The sequence below is a fragment of the Sphaerodactylus townsendi genome, linkage group LG08 (genome assembly GCF_021028975.2).
Source record: "Sphaerodactylus townsendi isolate TG3544 linkage group LG08, MPM_Stown_v2.3, whole genome shotgun sequence".
NCBI lineage: Eukaryota > Metazoa > Chordata > Lepidosauria > Squamata > Sphaerodactylidae > Sphaerodactylus > Sphaerodactylus townsendi.
In genome coordinates, this window is record NC_059432.1 from 112,096,643 (window position 1) to 112,104,209 (window position 7,567).

Consider the following 7,567-nt stretch of genomic DNA (forward strand, 5'->3'; position numbering starts at 1 on the left):
TTCCCAAGGGGCTCTGGCCGGTGTACAACAACGTCAACATATATACAGTTTATAACAAAATAAACAATTATTACATGTACTAAAATCCGTTAAAACCATTAAAACAGTGGTCAATACAATAATAACAGGCGTCCCATAACCCAATTTATTAAAAAGCCTCCCTAAAAGGAGGGAATGGCCGGACTCCTCCTTAGGAGGGTAACGTAGATGTAAACAAAAAGAATGGTAAAAGTAAGTGAGTAAAGGGTTCTAATCTGAAGAACCGGGTTTGGTTCCCCACTCCTCCATCTGAGTGGCAGAGGCTTATCCGGTGAACCAGATGTGTTTCCGCACTCCTACATTCCTACTGGGTGACCCAGGGCAAGTCACAGTTCTCTGAGAGTTCTCTCAGCCCCACCTGCCTCACAGGGTGCCTGTTGTGGGGAGAAGAGGGGAAAGGAGCTTGGGAGCCACCTTGAGTCTCCTTGAAGGAGAGAAAGGGGGGGGGGGGTTAAAGCCAAACTCTTCTTCTTCTTCTAAAAGCAGCTCAGGGCGGGGCAGGGCCACACCTGTTGGCAGGGAACAGACCTCCGAAGGGCACAGCTCCCTAAAGCCCACCCTCCAAAGGGGCCATTTTGCTCCACTAAGGAACTGACCTTAGTAATGTGGAGATGAGTTGCAATCGCAGGAGATCTCCGGGGCCACCTGGGAGTGGACAACTTTACACCTGTGGCTGCAAACAGCTGGCACCTAAGTGGCCAAGCCCAGGGGGCAGGTGGGCGGGTGGGCGGCTCAGACATGGTTGCCAACCTCCAAGTGGGGCCCAAAGATCATCCAGAATTGCCGCTGGTCTGCAGGTGACAGGCAGAAGTTCCCCTGACGGAGCACACGGCTGCTTTGGAGAGCGGACTACCTGGTGTTTCCTCCCCAGGCTCAGAGCTGGCAGCGCCTGGGTGAGCTCAGAATTGGCTGCCAGAGGCGTGGTTAGGCCAGCCCCTGCCCCCTGCAACCCTTCCAGGAGCAGCAGTGGCGTAGGAGGTTAAGAGCTTGTGTGTCTAATCTGGAGGAACCGGGTTTGATTCCCAGCTCTGCCGCCTGAGCTGTGGAGGCTTATCTGGGGGATTCAGATTAGCCTGTGCACTCCCTCACACGCCAGCTGGGTGACCTTGGGCTAGTCACAGCTTCTCGGAGCTCTCTCAGCCTCGCCCACCTCACAGGGTGTTTGTTGTGAGGGGGGAAGGGCAAGGAGATTGTCAGCCCCTTTGAGTCTCCTGCAGGAGAGAAAGGGGGGATATGAATCCAAACTCCTCCTCCTCCTCCTCCTCCTCTTCTTCTTCTTCTTCTTCAGAGGGTGGCCCACTGGAACCTCTCCTGGCCAACCAGCAGACCACTCTCGCCCCCCAGCAGCCCCCTTTCCTGGGGTCTCCTCACAGTGCACTGGAAGGCAGGGGGAGTGAGCGGGGGAAGACCACAGCAGCCAGGCCCACAAGAGCGGGAGCTGAACGCAAAGAAACCGGCAGGTGGCTTCCTCAGCACAACAGCAAAAATGTCTCACCAGAGTAGTCACAGCCCCGAAAAACTCTGTGCTCTTCCTTTCCTGCTTCCGTTCACTTACGGCACTTCTCTGAATGCAGTCGGGACCCAGAAGGCATAATAATAGCAATAAATACAGTGCAAGAATATTAGCACAAATTAACTAAACCACATAGTTTTAAAAAGACAAAACAATAAAGGCAGAGCCCATTCAAGCAGCCCCGGGGTGTGTGTGTGTGTGTGCGTGCGTGCGTGCGTGCGTGCACATGTATGTATGTGCTGTCAAAATGTTGCTGATCAGGACCCATTATTTCGCATTAGGAGGGTTTCGTAGAGGCACGGGCAATGTTCTAAGATACTACTGTTGTTTTAATTATATGTATGTTGATAAAAATCATTGACAGAGTCCCTGCAGGATTTTCCAGACAGGAGCCTAGCAGAGGTGTCTTGCCCTTGCCTGTCTCTGCATTTGCAGCCTGGACCTTCTTCCTGGCCTCCCTCGCAAGGACCAATCAGGGCAGCCCCTGCTGGCTCTGATGAGGTCAGGCTAGCTTGGGCCATTTGGGTCAGGGGTGAAAAGGGCCATCAAGTCGCAGCCTCCTTACGGCCCCCCACAGCAGAGACCCTGGACTTCCTTCCTGGTCTCTCATCCAAGTAGTAGCCAGCTGGTTCTCCTTGGCTTCCGTGATCTGACGAGGTCAGCATAGCCAGGGGCCACCCAATCCAAGACAAGAGGCGCTCAGAGGTGGCTTGCCCTTGCCTGCCTCTGCATAGCAACCCGGAACTTCCTTGGTGGTCTCCCACCCAAATACTAACCGGGGTTGACCCTCTTTAGCATCTGAGATCTGGCTCACCTGGGCCTTTCAAGTCAAGGGAACGTGCCCCATACGGTCCCCTGAGAGAAGGGCCCTGCTTCGTCCTTCATGGGAGGCTGCTCCACAGGGGGGAGGGGGGGGCACCAACAGAAAAAGTCTCAGACAAGACAGGCGGGGGGGGGGCAGGGGTCTGCAGCTCAGATTCCCATGAAGAAAGATGATCCTTCCCACGTGAAGACCCCTTTTGCTGCCCTGCGCACTGGCCATATATTTGACCATCTGCCAACCCCCTCCCTTCCAGGGTTTGATCACTGGGGTTTGATGCCAGACGTCTCTTCTTATTAATCACTTATTGAAGGTTACTGCTGCTATAGTTTTAAGGTTTTATATTTTTTAATTGGGGATATTCGATTTGTTTTATTGTGTTGTTATTTGTTATTGTACACCGCCCTGAGCCCTCCAGGGGTAGCGCGGTTTATCAAATCAAATCAATCAATCAATCAATCAATCAATCAATCATGAAGGGCCAGTCCCTTAAACTGGAAACTAAGAAGCAACCAGGAAGGAGACGTCAGGCCTGGTACGGCATGGTCCTGATCACAAACTGTATTTTGCACCTGCGTGGTAGGTCAAGTTTTAAAAAGTGAGCAGCCCAAGGTCACCCCAAGAGCTTCAAAGCTGAATGGGGATTTGAACCCAAGTTTTCTAACATGCTAAGAGCGACACAGCATTAGGAATTACCTTAGAGGCCAACAGGCTGACTCAGAGCCCCGCAGTGAGTCTGGCTGGGGAGAGCAGTTAAGCTTAATACAATAGTAAGTTTAATACAATAAATAAATAAAATCTCTTCCTGCTCTCAGATCAGCTAGGACACGGGCAGCAGGTTCCTCCGGCCGAGTGGCATCTCCCAAAGCCTGGAGACCTGCGAGAGGAAGAAGCGCCTCCATTCTGGGCTCAGCAGATTCCTCACAAAATTAAGGTTGATGCCAGGAGAAGCAACCAAAACGAAGAGGAGTGACGAAGACTAGTGGGCCAAACCTCAAAAAGCCTTTGGTGAGATTTGAGGCTTACGGGTCCCAGAGAAATCTGCAGGGGCCTTTGACTTGATAGGTGAAAATTGTTGGCAAGAGAGAGACTCAGCATGCCTGGACACTGGAGGTGGGCGGTGCTAAATCTCTCTAAGTGTGTAAGGGTCATCTCACGGTGGATTGTTCCTCTCTCTGATCCTGGGAGCTGCCCCCTGACCGTTCCTCCTCCTCTTTCAGTAGCCACAGTCCTTTGTCTCTCTTTCCATATGGGCCTGCATGGAGTCACACACTTCTACAGATCTCTTCTGTAGAAGCAGAATCCCATACTTGCAGTCACATGATGCCAGATGAGCCGGCCACTTGCATAGGGAAATGTATTCCTTAGATTAGGATTTCCATCTTTCTTTCAACTGCAGCAAGAATGTGAACAAAACTCTGCTTGAATAAATGTAAGGTAAGTTTTACCTTTTTGCAATTTACTTCTTGGGAGGAAGAAGAGTAGGAGAAGAAGAAGAGTTTGGATTTATATCCCCCCTTTCTCTCCTGCAGGAGACTCAAAGGGGCTGACAATCTCCTTGCCCTTCCCCCCTCACAACAAACACCCTGTGAGGTAGGTGGGGCTGAGAGAGCTCTGAGAAGCTGTGACTAGCCCAGGGTCACCCAGCTGGCGTGTGTGGGAGTGCACAGGCTAATCTGAATTCCCCAGAGAAGCCTCCACAGCTCAGGCGGCAGAGCTGGGAATCAAACCGGTTCCTCCAGATCAGAGTGCACCTGCTCTTAGCCACTGCTCTTAGCCACTACGCCACTGCTGCAGTCAAGCAGGACTGATTTTTGCTGCACTTGATATCCTGCGTCCATGACTGGGCAAACTCTGCTATGTTAACCAAATATACCCAAACAAAAATGACTTCATGGTGCCCATTCACAGTCAAAAGCAGAGGCCAGGCCAGGGCCTTGGAGCACAAGTGAGACCGGGAGAGCCTGGCAACACAGATATGCCCGTCTCCCCGCGAATCCCATTTCTGGCATCGATTTGCAAAGCATCGTATCCTCCTACCGTGGTTCTGAGCAACACCACATCTGCCTCTTGCAAGTCACAGGCCACACAGTTGGCCCACACGTCCCATGCTGGCTTCCAGTAGAAGACAAGCAGGAGAACTCCGCAGGACAGGACGTACCCAGCAATGCACACGGCCCTCCGGAACCCGTGGGTCCTGTAGCCAAACATCTCCTGCAAACAAAAAGGGCAAAGCAAAGCACACGGTGAGCAGCCTGGGAGAGGACGAATTCTGCCCACCTGCCTCTCCAGGCACTGAGACATCCCAGTCGTGCCAAACTCACCCTACGAATCGGTCCACCCACAATTTTGCTCAGGAGATGGTCTACAGTTCCTCGTTGCAATTTGTCTATTTTTTTTTTTAGAAGCGCTTTTGGAAATGTGTCTTGTAGAATACTGAAGTTTATTTAGGAAATGAAGTTTCAAAATAAGTGGCCTGCATGTTGATTTTCTGCATGGAAATGTGCCTTCCAAAATATCAACCCCAAAATTGCTAAACAGTAATGATCCTTTTACACTTGGGAGAATAGCCAATTATTTGCTGCAAGTCATGTCCTTAAGAGGTATGTAAAATACACAAGTATAAAATTATATTTAAATGTGAAATACTCTATACCTCTGGTACTCCTGGGTTATTACAGAAGGTGTATACAAGGAGCTCATTGTTATTTATTGCATTTTAATGGAAATTTAATTAATTTATAGCATTAATTAGTATATACCATTTATAGATCCTGGGGAAGGTTATACCTTTTTAGTAAATAGGCTGTGAATAACGAATGGCTAGAAATATCTTAATCCTGCCTTTTAAGTGTAGTTGAACTATATCTGTTCACAATTCTGCGTACAATGGAATGGTCAAAATGTTTTAATCTATGTTATATTTTTATAAATGAAGTGGGATCTTAGAATGTAAAACTACTCACAGACGGCATGTACAACTCTTTTAAATTTAATAACGGTCTATATTAATAACGGCTTGTATACCTTATGCCAATAAAGGTCGATTGTGATTGTGACTGTGTGATTTTCTGCATAAAGCCAAAATAATTTTGCTGAGCGATCAGGAACTTTGGGAACAGAACTTCCCAACCTGCGACGCTCAAAGCCGCTCCGCTCCCGACCTGCCTCATTCGGCACCAGGGCACCATTTCTAGGCCGAGGAAAAGTCAGGACTCCATAACTGGATGTGATCCATTGAATCAGACCTGTTATACTTTAGGACTCTTTCACTGCATTTTACTAGAGGCTCAATGTCTGACAATTCCCCTCCTCTTCCTCGACTTTGTCAGTTCCTTTACCACACTGGCCTCTTCCTCATAGCTTGCACTTGTGACACCCAAACAAAACTGTCAGAATCTGGTGCATGGAGTGAAATGACCCTTCTTAGCAGACCCGGCCTGGCAGCTAACCATGGCACACCCTGGAGGATGCCAGTCTTTTGCCTCAAGGAAATCTGGGGCAGCAGAATGCTTTGTTTCTGCCTCTGGTCTTGTTGTGTATCTCTCTCTCCTCCTTCCCTCCACTCTGTGCTGTCCACTGGAAGGAGGAGAAGTGAGCTGACAGTCTATAACACCCACCTCCGAGCACGGACAGCTTGCTCAGAGACCCCAGCACCCTCCCTTGGTCCCTGGAAATTATGACACTGGAGAGGGTGTGAAACTGTTCAAGATCTGCAGAACAGAGGAAGCCTGACAGGGCATGATGGCCCTACATAACGGGAGGCCAAACTTCACCCACACTTTCCCTGCCACTTTGAGAGGTCCTTTCACCAGGACACTAGAGAGGCAGCCACGGGGAAGGAGGAAGGACGCAGCTCCCCACCCCACCCCCAAGGGTGCCACAGGAAGTGGTGATGGCCACTAACCTGGATAGCTTTAAAAGGGGCTTGGACAGATTTATGGAGGGGAAGTCGATCTGTGGCTACCAATCTTGAGCCTCCTTGATCTGAGATTGCAAATGCCTGAGCAGACCAGGTGCTCGGGAGCAGCAGCAGCAGCAGCAGGCCATTGCTTTCACCTCCTGCAGGTGAGCTCCCAAAGGCACCTGGTGGGCCACTGCGAGTAGCAGAGAGCTGGACTGGATGGACTCTGGTCTGATCCAGCAGGCTAATTCTTATGTTCTTATGTCTTCCCTCCATCCAACTCTTGCGGGGCATGTTTGTGGAGGGAGGGATGACCTTAGAAAGCAGCAGGCCCATCCCTGCAAAGGCCATCATTTTTCTTCATCACACAACTCATTTCTGAGCAGCGCATCAACAGACCAGCTGAGCCTGCCCTGCGCTCCAGGAGCAGCGCTCTTATCACGCACCCCGTCTCCCTGGTCAGGAAGGAAGGTCTGGCTTGCACCGGAGGTTTTGCAGTCACAGCCCAAAGGCCCTGGGGTGGTGCCGATAAAAAAGGGCGGCGGAGCGGACAACAGGAAGCGGCTCCCAGGCCGGTCTCCAAACCACCAGCCAAGTTTCAGCCAAGCAGGAAAAAGAGCAACACCCCCAGCCGTGGGCGGCTCCGCTGTCTTGGGCTCCAGCAAAGGGCTGAGCCGGTTCCAGCTGCAAAGTGCCAGCCTCCCCGCACGGCAGGAGCAGGTGGCGCCTTTTCTGACTCTGCCAAGGCAAGTGTTGAGATCTCCTCCGTTCAAGGACAGACCAGGGTGCACCCAATTCAGATTTGTGAGAAGGGCCCACTACATGGAAAGGCCCACTGGCTGCCCCAACACGAAGCCTACGGCCCACGTGTGGCCAGTGCGGTCAGGAGTCCTCGGAAGAGCTCTAAGCTGCTGCATCATCTGGTGCATTTTGAAAGCAGTTTATCTTGGGCAGTGCCAGGCCAGCCCACTGTGCAGAGCCCAGGACACACCTGGCCCTGTTATCGTTGTGCCTGCTGGGCCTTGGCTGGTTTCTCTTTTCAAGGCCGAGTGCAGCCCAAACTGCAACCCAAAACCCACTTATTTATCACAAAGTGCCGACACGGCAATTTGACCTGAATACTGAGGTTTCAGTTTAGAAAAAACGGTTGGCTCCAAGGCACGCATTACTCGGGAGTAAGCTTGGTGGTAGTCGGTGAGTTTGCTTTGAAGCAACCATGCAACTCTTCCAATGGGTGAATCACAACCCTAGGAGGGTTTACTCAGAAGCAAGCCACATTGCCAGCAACCGA

General features: G+C 50.9%; 1 long non-coding RNA gene across 1 annotated transcript in view; it reads left to right on the forward strand.

The window, feature by feature from the left end:
* The window catches only part of LOC125437682, a 13,244-nt gene extending 7,268 nt beyond the window's left edge, over window positions 1–5,976 (forward strand). Inside the window, exons 2-3 of the long non-coding RNA XR_007245256.1 lie at window positions 848–849; window positions 5,965–5,976. This is a non-coding gene — a long non-coding RNA (uncharacterized LOC125437682). The remainder of the gene's footprint in view (window positions 1–847; window positions 850–5,964) is intronic.
* Window positions 5,977–7,567: the final 1,591 nt, after the last annotated feature.